The sequence below is a fragment of the Xenopus tropicalis genome, chromosome 8 (assembly GCF_000004195.4).
Source record: "Xenopus tropicalis strain Nigerian chromosome 8, UCB_Xtro_10.0, whole genome shotgun sequence".
In the NCBI taxonomy this organism is placed as follows: Eukaryota; Metazoa; Chordata; class Amphibia; order Anura; family Pipidae; genus Xenopus; species Xenopus tropicalis.
Window position 1 is genome coordinate 107,330,164 of NC_030684.2, and position 24,973 is coordinate 107,355,136.

General features: G+C 39.8%; 1 protein-coding gene across 6 annotated transcripts in view; it reads left to right on the forward strand.

Moving 5' to 3' along the window:
• The first annotated feature begins 6,324 nt into the window (after nt 1–6,324).
• slc8a3 (solute carrier family 8 (sodium/calcium exchanger), member 3) overlaps nt 6,325–24,973 on the forward strand; it is a 144,342-nt gene continuing 125,693 nt past the window's right edge. For 4 of the 6 annotated variants that reach the window (XM_004917257.4, XM_004917258.4, XM_004917260.4 and 1 more), the window contains exon 1: nt 6,325–6,686. The gene's annotated coding sequence lies outside the window, so the exon portion shown is untranslated. The remainder of the gene's footprint in view (nt 6,687–24,973) is intronic. The other 2 variants (XM_002936886.5, XM_004917261.4) reach the window with 1 other exon arrangement.

Sequence of the window (24,973 nt, forward strand, 5' to 3'; positions counted from 1 at the left end):
CTGTAAAACATACGCAATGGAAAAAACATTAGAGAAAAAATACAGACTACTAACAGAATATTGAATGCAACTAGCTGAGTTAAATAATTATAGGCAAGCTAATCCCATGTTATCACCAGATTGTGATGCATTATTGTTACTGAACACTGATCCTTCTTCGTTTTGACTCTCAATAGATTGTACTTCCTGGGGGAAATTAAGAAGTGCTGAAAAAAGTAGTGGATAAATGACTCCCTTGTGGCGTCATTTATCTACGTCTCCACTAAAAGCAGAGCAAATGAATATCTGGGTTTTTTTGGGTAATCTGAAGACAAATTTATGGGCACTTAGGCATTATTTTGCAGAAAAAACTAATTTGTGTTTCTATATTGTTTTTAAAAAATGTTGAGGCCAAAGTAAAATACTTTTATTTATAAATATAAATCTCACCTTGTCGTAGAGCAACTGTCTAAAATTATATATAATAGCAGTCTCTTTATAGGAGGCATATAATACAGTATGTGTTTTTAATCTTTACATTGGAACGAAGCTGAAATTCTATGAATTGTGTATAAAAATAATGAGTATGGAGGTTGGAAAATGAACTAGAATAAAGATGCATTTTGGTATGTGTATTTTACACTACAGTCATAGGGGTATATATATAGAGAGAATCCGCCACTCTGTAGTCACTTGTAAATGCAAAGCTGTGAAACTTCCCTCTAGAAAATTGTGGTCAGATATATATCATTGTATAATAGACATGCCCCTATGTGAATTTAGCACCTTTTAATAAATATGCTGCCAAGTTTCCTAGTATTATATTTGTCAAATTGCCCTGAAGATAATTATAAGTAAAGCTAAAAGCAACTTACAAAAAAAATTCCACCCATGTTATACTTTTTAAGTGACCACAGAGACTCTATCCGCACACCCTAGCACTCCAAAATTATATGCCCGGTGCACACTGCTGGAGGGATCGGCACCCTCCAAAATCTGTACAACCACAAAAAAAGGAAATGGCACTCAGGGCTACAAACAAGGGAAAACCCTTTTAAAAGTTTATTGCGGAGGTGCAACGTTTAGGGGCAACATGACCCCTTTATCAAGGATGCTTGATAAAGGGGTCATGTTGCCCCGAAACGTTGCACCTCCGCAATAAACTTTTAAAAGGGTTTTCCCTTGTTTGTAGCCCTGAGTGCCATTTGCTTTTTTGTGCTTTTTTTTGTGGTTATACTTTTTAAGTGAGCCCTACCATTTGCTGGCATGGAGTACACAGAGCAAATAGAAACTTGAGTTTTCTAATCTGAGGTAAAGTGAAATATGCAGCCATGGTGTAATTGTAACATTTGATACCCCAAATACTGCTTGTGTGTACTAAAAGACAAGTAAATGGCAAATAGCCACAGTGACAGAATAGTTAATTTTTAATAACAAGACTGTATATCCTGTAACATATAATGCGGATGCCAGTCTGGGACAGGTAGCACCAAAAGAGGCATCGGGTAAGTGCAGGCAACATATTTTCTGGGTACTATGCTTATATGGACGGCACAATAAACAGAAACCACATTGCTTATACTGGGAATAACTGCCTATGATGTAAGTTTTCACAATGCCTTCTGCACCGACTGAATTAGAAAATGTTGTATATCAGCCCAATCCCTTCTGACTCCCAGCTGTAAAGCCTCACCAGATGGCCAGTGTTGAATGGACTGTATTCCATAGAATCTAATGTAAATCTCACCACCTTTCACCATACAATCTGCATGTCAAATTAGGCTGCATTCACATTAAGCATTCTGTCACTGTGACTATTTGTCATTTACTTGTCTTTTAGTACACACAGGCTTTTTTTTACTACACACTACCCTTTGCTTCTTCACTTAAAGGTGGCCATACACGAGGCGATTTCGCTCGTTGTGCGATGAACGATTATATCGACAAACGATCGTATGGCGATCGAGTTCCCATACGATATGCCATCCACGGGCAACGATAATTTGGGAAAGATTTCGTTGCATCATTATCGTAAAATACGTACGATCGTACATCTACGTACGATCGAATGTCGTTGACTTCCGCTGCTGGCAATCGTGACATGCGCAGAGAACAATCGTTGAAACACAAATGTCTGACACTCACACCAACTGGCAGATTTTATCGTTAAACGACCAAAATTTTTAAACCTGGCCGATCGATTTTGGGGACGATAATGTCGGCTCGTTTAGTGGGCCGACGATCGTTCGTACACCACCAACTATATGATAACTTAACGATAGCATCGGATCGTTCGGGAATCGGTCGTTTGTAAGTAAAAAATCGGTCCGTGTATGGCCACCTTTAGGCTGTACCTCAGTACAGGTGAATCTGATTTTTTTTATAGTCTGCAGTTAAACAATGTGCGGATAAAAAAAGACAGTCTTTGGATTTATCACTACATATTACTGTATATTGTGAGTTGGATGAATGATGAACAAAAACATTCACATATATATGGAATTTAGTGAAAATCACATACAGTGTCCTCCATAATGTTTGGAACAAAGACACATTTTCTTTGGTTTACCCCTCTGCTTCTCAGTGTAAAATTTTAAATCAAACAATCAAAATCACAGATATGATAAAAGTGCACATACCAGACTTTAATTTAAAAGTTATCTGCATACATTTCAGTTTCAACACTTTTTATACATGGTCTTCCTCATCCCCCCCCCCTCCCATAGGCCTCATTTCAGGACACCATAATGTTTGGGACAAAGTAATGGTAAGTATAATAAAGCAGTCATGTTTAGTACTTTATTGCATATCCCTTGCATTCAATGACTGCTTGAAGTCTGTGATTCATAGACATCACTAGCTGCTGAGTATCTTCTCTGGTGATGCTCTGCCAAACCTCTACTGCAGCCACTTTCAACTCCTGCTTGTTCTGGGGGCTTGTCCCTTTAAGTTTCCTCTTCAGCATATGGAAGGCATGCTCAATTGGATTTAATTCAGATAATTGGCTTGGCCATTCAAGAATTTTCCATTTCTTTAGCTTTGTGAAACTTACCAGTATGTTTGGGATTATTATCTTGTTTCAGAATTAAGCGCCATCCAATAATTTTGGATGTATTTACTGGAACTTGAGCAGATGTTTCTATACACCTCAGAATTCATTGTGCAACTGCCATTGGCAGTTATATCATCAGTGAAGCTAAGGGATATATTTATTATGGTGTGTAAAAAATGTCGAGAAAATTTGCCACACATCGCCAGGCTTTGCCGTGTAAAAACAGTGTAAAATTGGCGTAATACGCATTTTTTCTTCCACCGGAACTTATGGAAAATAACGGCGTAATATCCGGCGTTCAGACGGCGATCTTTTCCATTTATTTTACACAGCTTTTTACTCCGTTTTTTCGGCGAATTAGTTTTACACAGCATAATAAATACGCCCCTAAGTGTGCCAGTACCTGTGGCAGCCATACATGCCATAACACCCTCACCACCACGTTTAACAGATGAGCTGATATGCTTTGGATTGCAGGCAGTTCCTTTTTGCCTCCATGTATAAAAAGTGTTGTCATTTCTACTTGGTGAAACTGCAAAAGTATGCAAATAACTTTAACCCTTTTACTGCCAGCTGATTTGGCACATGTGGTACTTTTATTGCAAAATATTTTTTGAACATTTTGTGCTCTTTCACTTTTAGGGGGGACTTTTAGTTCACATCGTAACTGTGGGGGTTGGGGTCACATCTGACCCCAGGCAAAAGCCTTTTCTGTGGAGAACGTAGGCACTATATTCTTGGTAGGAAAAACCTTTCCTGCAAGAATGTAGTACCTAAGTTTTTGGCAGGTAAAGGGTTAAATCAAACTCTGGAATCGTCACCTTAATCATGTCTGAATTGTTTGTTTTAACATTTTACACTGAGGAGCAGATGGGTAAATCAATGAAAATGTGTCTTTTATGAAGGACACTGTATATATATCAGTGTAGTAAAAATTCTCCAGGGCTTATATGTGTTAAATTCAAAGTCTGTGTATAGTACCTATTCTTATCCAAACTCTAAATTTTAAATGTCAGTATACCTTGTAGTCAGGTACAAGGTGTATCAGACCAAATGAATGAAAAATGCCCATCAAATTTGACCATCAATGTTTGTTTGTTTCGACTGTAGATCAATTGGTCTACTAACAGAAAAATTGGATGTTGCTGACCCTTATGGAATAGCTAACATCCTTAGCCCCTACTTATTTCCTAGTATCAGGAACAAGGGGCTCCTGGTACCAGGAATGGGATTTGATCTCAGTTCTCAGTTATGAGCACGTCAGTTCATTTATTCCACACCAAATCATCCATTAAAGAACAGGCTCATAGCATGATATAGTTGGTGATTTTCTGAAGCAATTTACAAGTTGCTTTACTACTTTTATGCAGTGACATAATTACATTGGGTCCCAAAGAAAATGTAATTTGGGACCCCAAAACATTAGTAAGTTATTCTGTCTATTCTGCCAGGATATAATAAAATTTCTCGTTTTCATTAATTAGGGCCTTATTGGGTCCTGCCCCTTGCAACTTCAGGGTCTGCATCCTCTGTAGTTATGCCCCTGCTTTTATGATTGTTAGTCAAGTGTATTTTTGTTCTCCTTCTCCCTATCCTGACATTTTAAATGCTCATAGTCATCTTGTGCTCCCTTTAACTCTATTCTGTCATACAAAACACTACATGGTTGCTAGGGTAAAACCTGATGCAAACTTTGTACTTTTGCTGCATTATCCCCAATATGTACAAATAATAAGCACTGGCATTTTTACAATGTCACTGTGCATTCATGTTAAAAAATGTCTATCGTAGATAATATGGCCAAAATAGTATTTATTTATTGTATTTTTCATATATTCAGGTTAAAAAATAACCCACTGATAAATTGCACCCAATTCCATTGCTATTCTTAACAAGTGCTTAGCTCTTAATATAAACTAGAGCCACATGCATGTTGATCTAGCTCATATTCAGTTGACTAAATAAAAATCCAGATTAGAAAACAGTAGAAATTTGGAAAGCTTACTATAGGCCAGGGGCGCAAAGGGCAGTCCTGCAGCATCCAAGTGGCTCTTCACAGTACAAAAGTCTCGGAATAACGCAATAGTTGACAGATCCATCTCTAAAACATCGACTGTTGGGGTTTGGAATGTTAAAAACATTTGTTCCATAGTGCTATTCCAAGAACTTTTGCAATGTACTTTCATTTTCCCCACAGAATGCTGAAGCATACATTGGAAAGATTGATTTAACAAGGCTCTAATAGGAACATGACATGGTTGCTTGACTGGCAAGCATAAGAAGCGAGGTGTTTAACTCCTTCACTGTTTAGCAAACACAGAACAACAACTCTGCCAGGCACACATTTATGGCGAGAATAACACTGCCATCACAGACACAAAAAGGGTCAAACCTGACCCTGACAAAAAGGTTACAGAGGGGCCCAGTTTATGTATCTGTGCCAACACATGTATATTGTTTACTAAGAAGGGAAAAATAATACCGTCTCCTGAACAAGCTCTTTTGTTGGATATGGTGGACCTCTTTATGGTAACCTGATTAGGAGCTAGCCATTTATTGGGATGCTATTGCCTCTATATCCTTATTGATAAATGTATGCCTTATATAGGCAACATGTAGATGCTAAATAACCACAGCTTTTTTTGTTCAAAACCATTTACATTAACACCTTTTTGTGATAATGGCCTTTTTTACATCCCCTTGTTAGTAGTGTGGCTGAGTGACATGTTGTGATAGGCGTCTAACCACAAAGCCTGCCACTGCTGGGGGCCCAATAGGACCCCTATTTATAAACATGCATTTTCACTAAATGCTTGTAAAAAATGTCTTTTTATTTTGCTGTGGGCCCAGTTACTTCTAGTAATGGCATGGCGCTGCGGGGTCAGGGCACTGGCATTGCCAGGGAGTGTGTGGGGGCACATTCTTCCAGATGTGAGCCCCAGCAGGCTTCCTCCATGGCCATGGGCAGTCAGACCCTGGGGTACAGGAGTAACAAAGCTGAATGTGAGGGGGGGAGTATTCATGCTGTTTTGCAGTGCTTTCTGTAATAACTGCAGTGACAATTAGAAATAAAATATTAATACCACACAGTCCCTGCTCCTGTGAGTATTCTTCCCACCCAAACCCCACATGCCTCACAAATACTGGTGATACGGTTTAATGGTGGGGAGCAGCCACTAATAATTGGAAATGTAAAAGTTCCAGTGGTACTTTCCTCACACTCCCTCCCCACATAATATGGAACGTTGCTCGATGCTCCCCCAGTGGAAGCTGCAGAACATGGCTGCTCTGTGCTCCCCACACTCACACACACACACACACACACACATAGATCAGTGCAACGCTACAGACTTGGCCCATGATGTGCACAGACTTAGCTGCCAGCACAGAATGAGAGGCTGAGGCGGCCGCCTGCATGCGATGTGCAATGAGCAGCTCGGTGCCTGCACTTCCCCGCTTCCCTGACAGCTGCAAGGGAGAGAAGGAGAATTTTTAGCAAGTAAGGCAATTTGGAGTGACATGCACAGGATCCCTCCCCCTACACAGCCACTGATTAACCAGGACATGCAATGGGCTCAGCGCAACAATCCTGACGATCTGGATTGGGGAACAGCACCGAATAGAGGATCTGCCAACACAGGGAATTGCCCGAGGGGTAAGTGGATCCCTGTTGCCGAGCTGCTGCAGGCAGTGGGGCTGCCCTGTCTCTCCGGGCTGTGTGACTGCTGCAGCCCTGCTGCCCGCTACATCCTCCCGGCACTCGCTCTCATGGCTCTTGCCCTGCGCTATAACGGGGCCCCTGGCACACCGGGGCGAACGGGGGGCTTATAGTAATCGGTTAAACCTATTCCCTGCGGGAAGAACACGTTTTGCTGTGTATTAGGAGAACCTTTCCTGTACACCGAGGGTTAATGTGGGCTTCCCCCTATCATTAGTAGGGTTTCTGATTTCATAAGCGTCACCCTTGGTGGGTACAGGTGGGCTGCAGTACCTCATTGGGTGGTTTAAATGTGGGTGCTAAATAGAGGGGTAGGCAGGCACCCTGTAAGTACTGGGTCTTCTATTCTGCAACATCAGTTACGCATTAACTTTGTCATCATGAGCAAAGTATAAGCCTAAAGCCATTGGCAGCTGTTGGAGAGGAACTGGTTTCTCTCCTCACTGATAACACTATTAACTGTTAGTGGGATGCCATACTATGACATATGCCCCAAAGGCCAGGGTTATGGGGTAAAAGGGACCCAGACAATGCAGGAAGGCGCCCCCCCATTTGGGTTACATACATCAGGGATATCCAACCTGCAGCACTTTCAGCTGTACTACAACACCCATAACCCCCATGTTTGTCAATTCTTGAGGAGTTACAGTTCAACAACTGGAGGCTGCAGTAGTTACACAGTATTAAATGTCAGTTATAGTTGTATCTATGTTTTTCTCCCATGGGAACCCTGTGATTCTAAGGGTCTCTCTGGCAAATATCTCTACTCTATCCTAAATCTGGCTCCTGGTTACTTTGAGCTGCTGGGGTCATTTCCATTGCACAGTGTATGGAGTGAAAGAGCAGTAAGCTTTGCAGCATAGAGGTGGTGTTATGCCTGATGTTGTTGTTAGGGGACCTATATGCACATGTAAAGTGATGGACTCAGGGGTATAGAAGGGCTTTTTTTGTAGCTTGTTAAACGGAATCAAGAACCGATTGATTGTTGTTTGGTATTTCTAAAGTTAAATACTTATTCCAGTTTTTGCTGGAGTGCTGGAAAGTGTTAACCCAAACACATCTGCAGTAAGTGTGTTACTCAGAACTCATATGATACATATGAATATGAATGAATTTATCATGTTGTCAGTGTTGTGCCTAGGTCTGCAAATAGTATACCTGTATATAACTGCGTATATATATATATTTTTTCATTTACCTTCAGTGTGAGAATGGCTGCAAATGGCAAAGCCGTGGGAATGCACAAGATGCAGGCAGCCGAGCGCATGTCTCACATATACACAGCTGAAAGAAGTGTACAGAAATATATCATGGATAATGTGGGAACCTGATGAAGAATAGGGTTTATTTTCTCTTAATTTTGGAGGGAATTGATCAGTGGCCAGAGGTTTAGAATGGAAACCCTTTCAAAACCATTTCAAAAATAGTACTTCCCAGTCATTGGCAGAATGAGTTATGTATTTAGGCCCAAGAAATCAGAGCAATGGACGCTTTCCTAAACTAGCTTCTTTGGGCCTTATATTGCACCAAGTAAATATTTTCTGAAACTAGTATGATGAAATCCAGAACATAACAGAAAAGCAGCAGGGCTGATTTCTATCATAGGTACTATAATGCACCATTGCAGTTACTAGTGGCAACCAAATCAGCAATTGGCTTTGATGAGACTAATACAAGTTAGAAAATGAAAGCAAAATTGATTGGTTGCTATGGGCAACTGCACTTATGTTAGTAAATTAGCTCAGAAGAAGAACTAATACTGAGCATATACTTCACCTATTTACTACTGGATTCCATATACATTGTATTATAGGGGACAATCTTAACATAAAATCTGTCTTGAAATGTTTACATAGTAGTTAGGTGGTTTTATTTATAGGGTTGCCTCTTTTTTGGGGATAATCTTACCGGTGTGCAATGGTGAAGGTTTGGGAGGTAACGTTTTTGGGGTTGCGCAGTGATCCATGGTGCAGGGAATGGGTGGAGTGAGAGCTATATGTGGTGGAAGACAGTCTTAAGTACTTAAAGGAATGGGTCTGTTTTCGATAACAGAAAGGTTCATAGGAATGGAAGGTGAATTACAAATTTAGCAGCAATTACAGGTAATTTTGTAATACTGACCTGCCCGTAACTGTGACACTGATTGGGGGGCAAACCCTATTCATTTACTAACACTGGGCACATTTCGCAACCTGTAATTAGCTTCAGTCAGCTGCAGGTAGAACAATGAAAGTAAAAATTTCAATGGTTGCCACTGTCAACTGCCCAAGCACACATTTGCCTTGTGTTGGTTAAAGAGCCTTGTCACATCTCAGGTGGCGCATAAAATAAAGTAATGCAGCATGGGATCCAGCTGGCAGCCACTGGGATGTCTCTTGACCCACATTGCCCTCATGGACAATTTAGCCCCTTAGCATTTGCACAGTCTGGCTAACATGCGGGTTGGTCTGTAAGGTTATTACAATATTAAGGTTTCATAGGCTATATTCCTTCTACATGCAAGCACTTTGTAACATGACTAGGAGCCCTAGGCAATGCAAGAAGGCTGGGTCCTCCAGCTTAAAGGGAAACATACCTCCCAAGATATTGTGGAACGTGCATGAAAGAATTCTGGGAGTGATAATTCAGCAACTTTTGGAAGCTTGAAGCCTGAACAGTTTCTAGAGTTAATGTAAATGATATGTAATTACCATTTAAATTAGTTTTTTCTGGATTAGGGGCCCCTTGTGAGTTGAACAGCCTCAGGAAATGTCCCTTTCTGCCCTGCTCTATATCCAGCCCTATGAGTGCCTTGAAGAGCTGGCAGGAATTAAGGGGATTTGACAGAGGGAATCCTAGGTGTCTCAATCAATGCATGATTCATGTCAGACAGCTGCCATATCCCATCTTCTTGTTTACATAGGCTTTCAAATATAGCCTCTGTGCCATGCTCTTCCCTAAATAAGGCAACTGAAGGGGCTGCTTGGAAGTGTGAGGTTACCTCACTGGGGATGGGAGGGGGCTGGGGCTGCTCTGAGGTGTGTCCCACAGTGTCCAGGCCTGTCGTCTTGTGGCAAATGTGTTTAATGGCTTATTTTTCTGTCAGCACTTTGAGAGCAGACCGGAGCTGAAGTGCACAGTCATTATTTCAGCACTTTGTAATTAACCAGTTTGCTGCTGCAGCGCACTGCAAATCTGTCTGGTTCCCAGTGTGATACCTGAGTCTACAGTGTATATATTACACTAAACAGATGTTCCAATAACTATACTTGTTGAGGATGGGTTTACAAGTGTTCCATTTGTAGCACATATTTTATCCACCCTATTCCATGTTTCCCTGGGGGGGGGGGCACAGTTTGAAAAGGCAAGGATTGCAATAGAGTCAGTAAATGTTTGGTACCATCAGCTAAATAAGCCTAGTTTACTGTTTTCTTTGCTTGCCTCATTACTACTGTGACTTGAAAGTGAGCTCATGGAAATACTGTTTTACTGGACTGAGCCTAGGAGTCTAGACTAGGGGAAATTTACAAAACTGCAGTGCTGAACTATATAGAAGTAATCCATAGGAGGCAGTCTGCATTTAGCTCTGACTGGTCAACTGCTGTATGGCTACTGACCTCTCCAAATGATTGGAACTTTGCTTGATTTAACCACCCATGTGCAGAGTACTTATGGGCCCAGTAGGGGCCTATGTATACCCAACATAAGAGGACTGCCCCATCTAGGAAGTGGTGAGGCATCTGTACATAATCCATTAAGATGCTGATTCTTTCTGAAGACAACAAATCATCAGCCAATGTCAGTCCCTATATGACTAGCTTTTTCAACATTAGTTCAGTACATAGAGCCTGCTCTGAACATTATGTCTGTTGTTTTAATTAGAAAATATCTATGGTCATTTGTCATTTCTTGCACAAAACTGGGCAAAATCAGAGATTACCCAATACATTTCTAAGCAGCCTCTGTGGAATATTAGCAACTACTGTATCAACTATAACAGTTGCCTAATGAAACTCATGTTTTATGCTCAGCAGGGCCAAACAGAAGAAATGTATCAGTTATGTAGCAAATTAGAACAGTTACAGAGTCTGTGACCTCCAGAGGGACATGAGGTGAAAAAAATGAAACTTTAAAGTCCAATACTTGAAAAATGATCAAAAATAAGAAATTAAAAGCAATTGAATACCTTCTTTATTTCTGTGTTCTGTCTGATACTAACTGAACTGAAAAAAAGGTGTTTGGAAGGTGAACAATCCCCTTGAAAATTGCTCAGAAGTAAAACAGTATAGCATAGAGATGTTGTCCTATGGATATATGAACTACAACTCCCAGTGCCTCCAGCCGCTGAAGGATAGCAGGGTTTGCTGGGAGTTATGGTATGGGAATAAAACAAGTAATTCAGAATGTTCAGTGGTCAAAGGGCCAGTAACATTTTAAATTGATTCTAAATCCATATAATTAATTCATGTAAACTTGTGATCATTTACGATTCATGTGATCCCCTGAGCACATTTGCAATTTACATTTGTTTTTCTGTTTTTAGTGGTTATTAGCAGTTTTAGTCAGTTTTTAGATAGCTGTTACCAGGCTTTCCTCTCAAGAGCTGTCTCTGTCTTACCGTATATCCTGTTAACCCTAGACCTAACTTTTAAATTAAACCATTGATTTTTGAGTAGCTTGTCTGTTATCTGCTATGGAAACATGGGTTCTACAGTCCTATTAAAGAGTGAATGGCAGCCCTTATTTATAAAAAATCTAGTAGAACTTCTGAAGTTCTTATCATTTTTACCATCACAGGGTAAAAAAAATATATATATACTATATATATACATTGTACATTATACATTGTATTATGTTTACAAAATCCTTTCATATTTTGGTTGTTACTGGTGCTTTAAATTTAAATTTGGCAGTAACATTGGCCATGGTACTATTATTCCACCCCCTTCTTTTATTTCTGTAGCTTTTTCTTTGACACTGTATCAATATGATCTATACAACTGGCTACGTCTTTACTATACTTTCCAAGTTCCAACCCTAGAATGTGTACTTTTTGCCAATGTATTTGCTGTGCCACAGATTGTAGGTATGTAAACCAACCAATTACATGGTATTTATCATGGGATTAAAGGACGGTACAAAATGCAGCTGCTGGGTCTGCTGGTGTCTGTGTAATGCCACTGATCCTACCTTCATCCTCAGTAGTGAATTTCGATCACTAAGGCAAATCAAGGGAGGCTATTGGCCTCCAAGGGGCTGTCAGGTTCAGAATTTTTGTCTGTCTGTTCTCTAGGCCCAGTGTTGTGGCAACTGTTCTTGGGGTACAAGTCATAGATTTAAAGTCATAGATTTTTTTAGTTTTTTATGCTGCCAGGTTGCATGCTATTCACATGGATAGCATTGGATTGGATTCTGGTGCAGTTTTCAGACTGACAAATTATGAGTTAATGGAGCGCTAATTGGCATTTTTTCAGTGATCTTACTGGCAATTCTGGGGTTAATGGAGTGCTCATGGGACATTTCTGAAATGATCTTAAGGGCAACTCTGGGATAATGGATTGCTCATTGGCCATTTCTGCAGTAATCATACTGGCAGGAAATGCAGTTGCCACAGTGTGTGCTTAGGGCCGCGATATGTCATCAGATTGTTAGGGGCACCGTGTTTGTCTTCTGGTGCACTTTGTGCTTCTGTTGCTGCCATTCCAAACATAGAACAGAGTGTAATTTTGTAAAATGGCATGGTATTTGGGGGCATGTTTGTCTGCAGGGGGGCCTTCCAAATTCTAGCTACGGCAGTGCGCCAAATGTGTCCTTTAGTTCAGAACAGTGTCATATAGACATAACAATATGTGCCTAAACATGTGCCGCAATTCTCAATGCATTAGCATGCAACTTGTAACTAGTACAAATGTTAGTTAAAAGTAAGAGTGTGTTTCAAGTTAAATGAGCTGTGGGTTGTCTATAAAAGAAATCAACACAGATACATTATTTGGAACATAAAGTGACCTTTCTAGCATTCTCCATAAACACTTACCTTGGTGGAACAAGTAGAGAAAGATTTAAATGTACAGGCTATTATTTTTCTGCAAAGTTCTGGCCACTTGCACAAATAACTGTCTGGCCTTGTTTATATGAGCATTTTTATTGGCCCTGTTTCACTGTTCACCATAATAAAAAATCCTGTTCTGTTTATATAGACAGTAGCAAATGAAACAGTGTGACAGTGTGGTTCAAGAAGTGAGTCTTAAAATTATGGCTGTAAAACTTGTGGTTCTCCAGTTATGGTTCATCTACAATTTCCAACATCCCCTGCTGACTGACCGGTAACTAGATGCCTAGTTTGCAGTCCTAATATTTCTCACTAATGAAGTGATCAGAAATGACCATCGAGCAGCAGGAAACTTTCTCTTTAAATGGTAGAAGAAAACAGATATCCTGTTTATGGATATCTATTGGCTTCCATCAGTCAGGATTCTAGTGCTGGCACGTAAGACATGCCAACCACATGCCAGTTTAAGTAATTGCTTGAGCTATTGTGTTTCTACCTTTGCAAACAGTAGCCTAGTTCCTGTGATATGATCCAAATTGCAGAGTAAGTTCTGTTCAGGGGCAGAATACACTGTGTCACCAGAAAATGTTGAATATGGTTGAAATTCAGGTTACATCATAGCATTAGTTGAAATGGCTGTTTAAATTAAACCAATAGTGACCCTATAGTTATTAGATCATACAAAAATCAGAACATTTAGCAGGACTGCACTTATTGCACTCAAATAAAAAGCAGTTGGAAAAAAGGGGCTTCAGTCATGGGTATATTGATGACTTTTTCAGTAAAAAGTTCAGTGATTGTAGTTACAGTCACGGCTTAAGCTGGCCATACATGCACCGATAATATTGTACGAAACCTCGTTTCGTACGATATTCGGTGCGTGTATGGCATGTCGGCGAGTCGACTGATATCGCAGGAAGCTGATCGCCGATCGGCCAGGTTAGAAAATTTTGATCGGGTGCCATAGAAGGCTCCTGACCAAAATCTGCCGTCAGGGCTGAATCGGCAGAAGGAGGTAGAAATCCTATTGTTTCTACCTCCTTATCTGCTGTTTCAGCTCTGAACGGTGTGTGGCGGATCTGATGATGTTTCGTGCGACTGACAGTTCCAAAATGTTCTCATTCCCTATGTTCAGTGTAAATACAGTCAGTTTACTAAGGACCAATGGGTGGAGTGGTCAGCCACAGTTCTAGAGGATCTTCTAGTGAGCCCTAGCAATAGTCTACATCTATCTGCATCTAATTATTGTTGAAGTGGTTGCCCAAGTTGAAGTTCCCTGATGAGCCCTAGGAGATCCATAACCAACAGTGCTAAGCCCCAGTATAGCAGAGCAACATGGCAACAGCTACTCTTTATAGCAGTTCTGCCTAACTATGGCCTTTCAGGTGTGATGGCTGGTTTTCATCCACCAAAAGAGCCATGCACAGTAGTGTCAGCTACTTTCTTGTGGCATTTAAACTTAATGAGAAAGTAATTTCCCCCAATCAAACCAATCCATAGCAAAAAAAGACACATATCTACTGTAACTGCAGATTTATGCACTAGCTCATTATTTTTGCTTCAGCAAAATGAGTTAATTTAAAAAGAACATCACTGTCATGGTCACACAACACTTTTGTTTTGACTGATGACAAAACAACCAATTACTTGTTTAAGACTTGTATCAGGGTGTCGTTCTCCCAAGGACAGTTTCAGCCAGTTTTGGAGAGTGATTGGCAGAATATTATTTTGCCAGGCTAAATAATGAATTGGAAACCTTGAGCTTAAACTTATTTTGTGTGCTTTTATGAGCTTTGTTTTTCTTTTTTTCCCTATTTAACTGCACTTCTTTGTTTCAATGTGGCAATGCTTGTGTCAGTTCCATAAATGAAATGACCAACTGAAAATCATACAACACCCACACAAACTTACTCTGCCCTTGTCATCGTCTTCTATGTCATTGGCCTCACCCCATAAGGGTGATGTTAAAATCCATATGGAAGATTTTTCCTAAAGTTCAAATTGCAAAGATGTTAAAGCATTACTAGAAGCAGATCCCTCTATGGAATGAGAGACTTCCTTAGAGGACCTCCATAGAGATTCCTTTAATGACAGGATCATTTAGCCCACCATATGTTAAATATAACAGAACTATCTGAAACCTGAACCTTTATAGTCCTGTAAGCCCTTCAGACCCTCAGAGAAAACGTAAAACCTCCGTTAAGTACACTGAGGATTCTTCCAATTGTTGATGAAATTGCCAAACTTAAAAGACTCTGTAATATATTTTTGATATAGATGCCTTTCTGGTGTTCAAAAGTTCAAAACCTAAAATTATTTTTTTGAGATTAATAGTAAAAATGTAGGGACCCATATGGTTAATATGCCCCTATGGCTTTAAACCCTACACCTTCCTTAGTTTATGCTGTTACTGGGCAAAGACCCATGTATCAGTTTAGAGTTATGCACTTATGCCTTATTGGTTATTTGGGTTGACCACACCTCTTGCACTCTCATATAGTGTTTAGCAGGAGGGTGTGTCTTCCTCTTTGGCTGCCTCTGTGTCTCAAGTGAAGGTCCACTGAGCCTGGGATCAACAGGGCCCCAGTAAAGCCATACTTTACCTAGAGTTATCACCTACTCTAGTGAAGTCGAAGACAGGGACCCCGTGAACGAGGACCAGTTAGATAGTTACTCTTGTGGAGCACTTTTTAGGAAAGTGAGATAGAAAGGGAAGGAAGCAAGAGCAGTTTTGGCCCCACCAAGGAAAGTAGCTGGAAGTACCCTTCCATACAGGCACTGTTGCCTTAGCATAGGGCCACGGTTAAGACATAGGAGACAGGCAGTACCTAAACCCTGATCCACAGTCGGCTGAAGGACTCTTAAAGCTAAAGGTATTCAACCTGAGGACTGAGGTATTTATCCAGATTGCTTCTGTAGGGGTGCCAAGCTGACCAGGTGCATTTACCCTGCCCAGTCTCCCAAAAGAGGTGGAATAAACCGGTGAGCATCCTCTCTTGTTGTCCTCAGGGAGTACTATCATATAACATCTGTATGTGAGTATATTGCAATTACCCTGCACATTGATTGTCTTTCACAATAAACCAGTTCTATTGTTCAACTGCAAGAACCTTCTGGCGCCCATTATTTGCTATATTGCACTGCACACAGCTACAGTGAGTTGTAGTAGCACTACACCCCAGGCTATTTCCATATAGCGAAGGCCCATCCTGAAGGATTGAGTCGCATGTACCCCATCCTCTAAGCCTATACTAGCCGTGCTTTGACTGTTTTACAGCCAAATAGGGGTTATACAAACATGAAAACACCAAATTGCACAGATGCTTCTGTGTAAGATCTGTATAAAATCTGGGGTTTTAATTTTTTTTTCATGGTGTCTCTATGAGTTTTTGCAGGGCTTGCATGCTTGTTCTATACATACTGGTACCACATCTGCCTAGAGGTTCATTTGTATGGTCACTGTGCACAGGACATAGATCTGCCATATTCTGTTTCTTGAGATCTGCATGATTCTGTAATTGCCTTATTCTGCTGCATTTGACATTCTGTCCAATATGTTTTTGTTTAGTGATAAATGCCATGCATAATTTTCTTGTTCCCAAACTTCACAGCATTCTGCCTCTAAAAACCTATCCCCCCTACGGTATAAATTGGCTCGTTACGGCTATTTATACTGTACTTTCTGTACTTTATTGTCAATGCTATTTTCTTTAGACACAGTGTGGCATTATCCTACCTAAGATGGCTAGTAATGCCATTTTGTAAGCAACTGGTAAGTGGTCACTTAAATACTATATTCAGTTGTGGAGACCATATCTTAAATTATAGGCTGTACAAATAGCATCCACAAAAATAGCACTTTCCACATCATTATTGTCCAAGAGAATGGGAGACCATTTTAAAGAGGAGGAGGGGAGTTTTTTTAAATCACTTGGATCCAAAAATGCCAGAATGTTCTGAACATGAGAAGCAAGCCAAGCAAGGATCTCAAACCACCTAACTGTTACTCTGTTTACAAGGCAGTTTCGACCCTTTTACTGTCTGGAATGTTGGTAACACAATTTGCATTTGGAGATGGCTGACAGCAATGAAGTAGTGGGCTATGTTTTTCCTGTAGATTCCCATCCAAAATGTATGTGTCCTTTCTTTCCCAGGTGTATGTATTTTTATTTTCAAAACTGTGCATCATATCAGGCAGACTGTTAACAATAATCTTACAATGAACAATTTAGGCATTATGTATTTATAGAGACCTACATTGTTTGGGGGTATAGTTTTTCTTTAAGGTATGAAGATCCAAATTATGGAAAGATCACTTATTCAGCAAACCAGCTCAGATCCCGAGCATTCCTTTATAATAGGTGCCATACCTGTATTGCAAGGGGCACCTTTTATAAAGAGTAAATCCCACTGTTTTAATAATTTGAAAATGTGGGTAAAATTTAGACTGAAACAATAGGAGGTAAAGATGTAGCAGGTATTAATAAAGAGGCCAACTTGCTAAAGGCATATTGTTTTGGGCCCAGGAGCCTCTACGTCCAACACTGGAAAAATGTTTACCTCTTGATATAACCCATTAAAAAGATGCATTTTTCAAAAGACAGGAAACTCCAAAATCTTTAAAAATATACTTTATTTAGAGGTACTGCTAATTTTCCATATATATTTTCTTAGACATTAAAAAGGAGCAGCATGTTGTTATGTGGTATTTAACATGCAGATGAACAGTCTTTAATGATGCGTTTGTGGCTCAGCATGGTGCAACATGTTACACATTCTCGGCAATGGATGTGTCGCACGCCAAGTGCATAATTAAATCCACTTCGTCTTTATAAGTAGGAATTTCATATTATTATCTGTTTTGGTAAGCATGATCATTTCTTAGTAGGCAGAAATACTGACAACCCCAGACGTCTTAATCAGATGGTATTGTTGCTATTGTAATATTCTGTTAAAAATACTGCCTATCATTATGGCAGTTGTCACTCATGCATATATATATATATATATATCATTTATTTATATAATATAAAAATGCAAGATAAGCAGCACCTTACATTATTTTATAAGAAACGGCAGTCTTAGAAAAAAACAAGCTTACAGCTTACATAGACTCTAAAGAGTAGGCGAACAGTTAAAACATAACAGTATTGAAAACAATTGGCAATGGTAAGTTAGGCTGATGCCGCACCAGGCGTATGGCGAATATTTTCGGCAAGCTGAAAAACGCTTGCTGAAAATATGCGCCATATGCCTGCAGCGGAATAAATGAGATACGCTTCAGTGCATATCCGCATAAAAACACAAGAGAATGCAAAGTCTCGCGTTTTTATGTGTATTTTGGCTACATGTACCTGCGCCCGAGCGTATCTCATTCATTCAGGTGCAGGCACAGGTAGGAGTGTATGTAGGAGCGTTTTTCCGCTACGCCATACGCTATGGGGCTGATTTACTAAGACACGATTTCGAATCCGAAATGGAAAAATTCCGATTGGAAACGAACATTTTGCGACTTTTTCGTATTTTTGCGATTTTTTTCGGCGTCTTTATGATTTTTGCGTAAAAACGCGAGTTTTTCGGCGTCTTTACGTTTTTTGCGTAAAAACGCGAGTTTTTTGTAGCCATTACGAAAGTTGCGCAAAGTCGCGATTTTTTCGTAGCGTTAACACTTGCGCGAAATGTCGCGCCTTTTAAGTTTTAACGCTACGAAAAAGGCGCGACTTTGCGCGCAAGTGTTAACGCTACGAAAAAATCGCGACTTTGCGCAACTTTCGTAATGGCTACGAAAAACTCGTGTTTTTACGCAAAAATGGTAAAGACGCCGAAAAACTCGCGTTTTTACGCAAAAATCGTAAAGACGCCGAAAAAATCGCAAAAAATACGAAAAGTCGTAAAGACGCCGAAAAAAACGCAAAATTACCGATCATTACGAAAAAAACGCAATCGGACACATTCGGCCCGTTCGTGGGTTAGTAAATGTGCCCCTATGTGTGGCATCAGCCTAAAGGATGATTGATTTTTTTTTGGCCTTGTACAGTTTTGCAGCAAAATTTGCCAGCTTCGCCAACTTTTAATTAATCCACCCTTGCCTTCCATATTTGCACTCAGGAGAGACTGCTGCATTCACTAATGATAAAAAGGGGCTTTGGTCAACCTTATTTGGAGAAGTTCTGGCCTGAGCAACTGAGAGAAAGGGTATTTAGCTGGTATGATTTTATTTCAATGAAGAACAGTTGTAGTATTGTAAAAATTAGCTTCTTTATCTATGTAGGCCAATGTATGCTGGTTCAAAGTTAGAAATGCCCTAATGGCAATGTAATTTTGCCTTTCCATTGACTCCAATCCATTTCAGCAAAATTTTGCAGTTTATTCAGTGTCACAAACTTTTTTGCGAAGAGAAAAACCCATGTTCATGGCTACGTCTGAACACTCAGGGTGCATTTAATAAGCTTTTCTAAACAGACGTGTCTTTAGGGAATGTTTGGAAGACAGGGGAGAGTCTGGTACCTCAAAGCAGAGAGTTCCAAATTTTTGAGTTCATGGTTGAGATAAAGGGATGGGCATCATTGCTTAGGGTCTTGTTTGTGAGTGTTAGTATTTTTGATCTGATTTGATAAGCCAGTGAAGGGATTTCATAGGAGAGCAGCTGGAATGGAAATGTGAGATAAGTGGATGAGTATAGCAGCTTTTACAATGTTAGAATATATGAAGTTATTATAAGTCACCTTGGAGTTCCATGACCTGTAAAAAAGCAATCGGCCTTTGGCCTCCTGCTTTTATTTGGTCATGGAACTCCTTGGTGACAGGAAGTATGCAGAGAAGTGAGGTCCAGTCACTTAACTTTGCTTCTTTAAAAGGGAAATACCTTACAAAATGTAATATGTAAAATAATATATTTTCTCTTTTAAAGCAACTTGCGGTGCCCAATAAATCATCAAATGTTAACTGTGTTGTGAGCTGTAAGTTGAATAGGTTACCACTGCTGACTTCTTTTCGTCTAATGTGGGACCACTAATGGAATACAGAGATGTATGATCTTCTTTTGTTTCCCTTATGAAAAATTATGAAATGTAGGCAATAGATCATGGTCTAGGGTAACATTCTCAAAAACAATTTGATTAAGGTGTGCTACACAATGGACAAACCGGCTAGTTGTAGCCCCAGGTGCAAGCTGAACCCTCAGCCAGGGTAAAACAATATCCAGGATAAAATGAAAAAACAGCAGCACTCCGGAAATGTTGTAGAAAAAAGTGACTTTACTCAAGTGCACACAGCTGTGTGCACTTGAGTAAAGTCACTTTTTTCTACAACATTTCCGGAGTGCTGCTGTTTTTTCATTTTATTCTCAAAAACAATGCAACTCATCTGATTTATTGTCTTTTTTTGAGATGTGGATGGCAACACCTGCTGATGTGATGTGTTGTAATGAGGCTGCCTCCTGTCTGAAAAATACTGTTTGCTATGTTACAGTAGCCCTTTCCATTCATCTTGTGATATTGCATGGTGGCTTCTCCACTAAGCTACTTTTGTATTTTTAAATGTATGTTTAAATGCTTTGAAGCAGAGCAAAAGTATTTTTAGGCCATCAAAGGGCCAATATACCTTCTAGGTTTACTGCAACAAAAATGTGCACGATAGCAGGGATGATGATATTCATTGTAAGTACCAACGATGAACACCTAGGATGTTGTTCCTGTTATTGAGATTCTCAACTGCTCCCTTTTGGCTTCTTGTTAATAACAGTAAATGTTTGGGATTAATGGATTTGGTCTGCAAGGACTGGAGAACCTGGGTGCTTGGTTGGTGAAATCTGTTCCAGAGGCAGACACTGAGAGGCATGTGCAAGAATCTACAATAAAAAGCTAAATATTCCTTTTTTGCTTTTAATACACCTTTGTGAAAATTCTACTTAGTGTCAATCACTAATTCTAATTAGTGTCAATTTTTGGATTCGCCTGAACACCAAGTCTTTTGGGAAAGATTAGACTCAATCTGAATCCTAATTTGCATATGTAAATTAGGAAAATGAAGGGCTAAAGAGAACCACGCCTGCAGTGCATGTGGAAAATTTTCAACTTCCATGTTTAGGTAACAATAAGTCACCAGATTTTAAGGATTCGGATTCCGTTTGGTCAGGAGCATGGATTTGATCCTGCTGAAAAAGGCCAAATCTTGGCCGAATCCCGAACCAAATCCTGGATTTGATGCATCCCTAGTTTATAGTCCAGCTCTCTGGGAGTCATGTTGATAGTGCAGCTCTCTGGCAGTTATGTAGATAGTGCAGCTCTCTGGCAGTCATGTTGATAGTGCAGCTCTCTGGCAGTTATGTAGATAGTGCAGCTCTCTGGCAGTCATGTTGATAGTGCAGCTCTCTGGGAGTCATGTTGATAGTGCAGCTCTCTGGCAGTCATGTTGATAGTGCAGCTCTCTGGCAGTCATGTTGATAGTGCAACTGTATGGCAGTGTGCAGCTCTCTGGCAGTCATGTTGATAGTGCAGCTGTCTGGCAGTGTGCAGCTCTCTGCAGGGTTTGGATATGGCCGAATCGAATCCTAATTAGCATATTTGGAAGGGTTAAATGTTGCCGTGTGTAAACGAAAGTGGAAAACTTTTCAATGTGCGCACAAACAAATATTTAACCCTTCCAAATCCTAATTAGTGTATGCCAATTAGGATTCGGTTCGATATTTGCTCTTATGGTGGATTTGGGGGTTTTGCCCAATCCAAAAAGCTGGGTTGATATTGCAACTTTCTTGCAGTAAGGTTGATTGTGAATCTGTAAAAGAAAGAGGATCATGTTTTAAAAGGCAGATTAAAAATTAGATTTAGATTGTATTATTAGTGAAGATAAGGTGAGATACATGCTCTCTAGAGTAAGGATCTCCAACCTTTTTTTAATTATGAGCCACGCGCAGATGTAAAAAGTTATTTGGGGATTCCAAAAAAGGACTGTGATTGGCTATTTGGTAGCCCCATGTGGACTGCTGGCCTGCAGGAGGCTCTGCTTGGAGTAAAACTGTGTCTCTGTGCTTCCCAAACTTTAAACTCCAAGCCAGAAATGTAAATATGGGCACCTACTTTGAGGCCACTGGGAGCATCATGTTGATCACGAGCCACTCGTTGGGAAATCACTGCTCTAGAGAGTTTTACCTGCTGGTATTAGTAGTAGGTTTTGTTGCTTTCTAATCTGACAAGTAGTCATCCACAAATGGCTCCTGTCAATTTAGGCTGCCTGAAGATGCTTCTCACGGTGTTCTGCTTGTTCTCAGACAGTCAAATCAATGTTTTAAGCAAGAGAAAGTTAAAGTATAAATAATTGCACAAAATTATTTTATTATTTATTCTTATTTTAGATGTTTTATTAAACCCATTTGTGGTGTTATAATTTCTTAAATTGGTTAGTAAGAGGAAAGAAAAATTCTGAGCAATAAACTTTCTGTAACCAAGGAAAAGGGACGCTAATTATCGAGGTATTGTTATATTTAGCCACTGTGTCTCTCTACCGAGAATAACCCGTATCCTGCTTCTTTATTCAATGCAGTATAATGGCAAATAGTACCCAATTATTTAGCTACATCCCCAAACTGCAAAGGTGGAATTTGGAATTAATAGGAATACATTGTGAATGAATGCAAAGGATCTGAAGGTGTAAGTTGTTATTTCTTTTCAACTGAGCGCCAGCAATAAAGCAAAGCAATTAAATAAACCAATGTAATGCTACGGTGAATTGAAGAAAGCAATGTGCTGAGATTGTAATGACAGAAAATCATTTGAAAGATTTCAAAATTCATTCACAGTTGCAGCAGCATTGTTACCTTATCTGACCACTAATATATTGGGCAGTAAAGGTGGCCATACACAAGGCGATTTCGCTCGTTGTGCGATGAACGATTATATCGACAAACGATCGTATGGCGATCGAGTTCCCATACGATATGCCATCCACGGGCAACGATAATTCGGGAAAGATTTCGTCGCATCATTATCGTAAAATACGTACGATCGTACATCTACGTACGATCGAATGTTGTTGACTTCCGCTGCTGGCAATCGTGACATGCGCAGAGAACAATCGTTGAAAGACAAATGTCTGACACTCACACCAACTGGCAGATTTTATCGTTAAACGTCCAAAATTTTTAAACCTGGCCGATCGATTTTGGGGACGATAATGTCGGCTCGTTTAGTGGGCCGACGATCGTTCGTACACCACCAACTATACGATAACTTAACGATAGCATCGGATCGTTCGGGAATCGGTCGTTTGTAAGTAAAAAATCGGTCCGTGTATGGCCACCTTTACAGGGATTTGTTGGGTGTTGTATCTGAAAAGTGTCTGCCATGAGGTGAGGCCACAAAGGCCCAGTCCTAGGGCGGTCCAAGCCACACTGATATTTTGCTCACATATAGAGCAATGGGGACTGGCCTTGGGGCACCCCAATAACAAATCTGGTGCTGTTTGTGTAGACAGGAATGGTGACTCTAATAACCAGACCCTTACTGGTCTTATTGGTGATTTTCAGAGGGCTGCCAGACACTTTTTGTATGAATTTACTTTAAAGGTTTGCAAACTGCGAGGTTGTCCCATGAAAGAGGACAGAACAGAGGGTGGGGGGCCAGACTGAGCACCAGTAAGGGGAAGATGTAGAGAAAGCCTATTTACCATTCTTAATATTCTTGACATTATTTACTCAAACAGGAGCATTTCCTATGTATGTAACCTTATATAAGATAAAGGGGCTACAAACCACATTTTGAGCCTCAAAAGAGGTCTTGAAATAAAAAAATATAAAAACTTTTGGTTTAGATAATTATAATCCAATGGGTATAGGGATAAAGAGGGAACCATTGATCACTTCATAGCATTAGTATTGATTAACATGGAAATATGAAATTTTGAAATATGATATTTTAGATTAGGACAAAAATGTTTGTGCTTGAAATAATTGTGTTATATTAAATAAATGAAAATTGCTCTGGAAAATATTTGATAAACGTTGATTTCAGATGCAACTAAAACCATTTACTTTGATCACAGATGTAATAAAAATTAAAAAGTTTGTGCCAGGTCTAGTAAAACTGGCCATACATGATGAGAATGTCAAAGCGCAGTCAGTAAGGGTTTGCAGTAAACTAGATAGGACAGTTTGTTGACCTTGTGTTGTAGTGTAGATTTTAAGCTCTTTTGGGCAGGGCCCTCTTCACCTCTTGTATCGGTTACTGATTGCTTTATATGTTACTCTGTATGTTCAATGTATGTAACCCACTTATTGTACAGCTCTGCGGAATATGTTGGCGCTTTATAAATAAATGTTAGTAATAATAATAGTGGTTCTTTAGTCAGATGATGGGCTCTGGAGGGAAAGAGGGGCATCCCTGAGTCCTCAGCAGTTTTGTCTGATGCAGAGTCCCACCGCCATCTCTACAGGCTATGAAAAAGCTACAGAGTTGTTCCTGCTAAGGAGAGTATTACTTATAGCTGTGTCTGGCTGGTCTTATCCCTAAATAAACATGTTATTAAGTAGTAATAAGCAAAACTGCAAAACGCAAAATGGCTAAATTTAAGAAAAATGTTGGCATGTTGCAAATTTTACGGCCAATAGGCATTTTTTTTCCACCACATTTTTTCTTGCACCAAATGCACTGTAGTTGATGGGCATTTCTTTTTTTTTGGGAGGGGGGGGGCAAATGCAATGGAGTCAATAGGCATTTTTTTCTTGTGCCAAAGGCAAAATAACTTTTGTGAAACAATGTTTCCTTTGTGCAAATTTAATATATCTATTGTGAACCTGGTATGTAGCGACCCTGTGTGCCATTGGAAGAAAAATTGTACATTTTAGAGTTTTCACCAGTGCCTAATGTATAAAATAAAACATCTTACTGAAAAAGTTATTTTTGCTTAAAAAAGGTCAACTTTAAGTAGGCCTTAAAAATGCAATAAGTGCAATTTAATTTCACAATGTAATTACGCATCGTACCTTGCGTAATGCAAATGTGTATTCTTATTTATGCACATTTTTTCTTCCGTTTGCAACTTTTATTACATATTCCCCTTAGAGTATTCTGTTTATTCTTTCAGCATTGTTGCCATAGTCTCACTGTGCTCAAACAAAGTCTTATTCATTGTCCCTTTGATATTCAGCCATATGGGTGGAAAGGTAGCTTTCTTAGTCCTGTGTCGCAGAATCTGAAGAGAA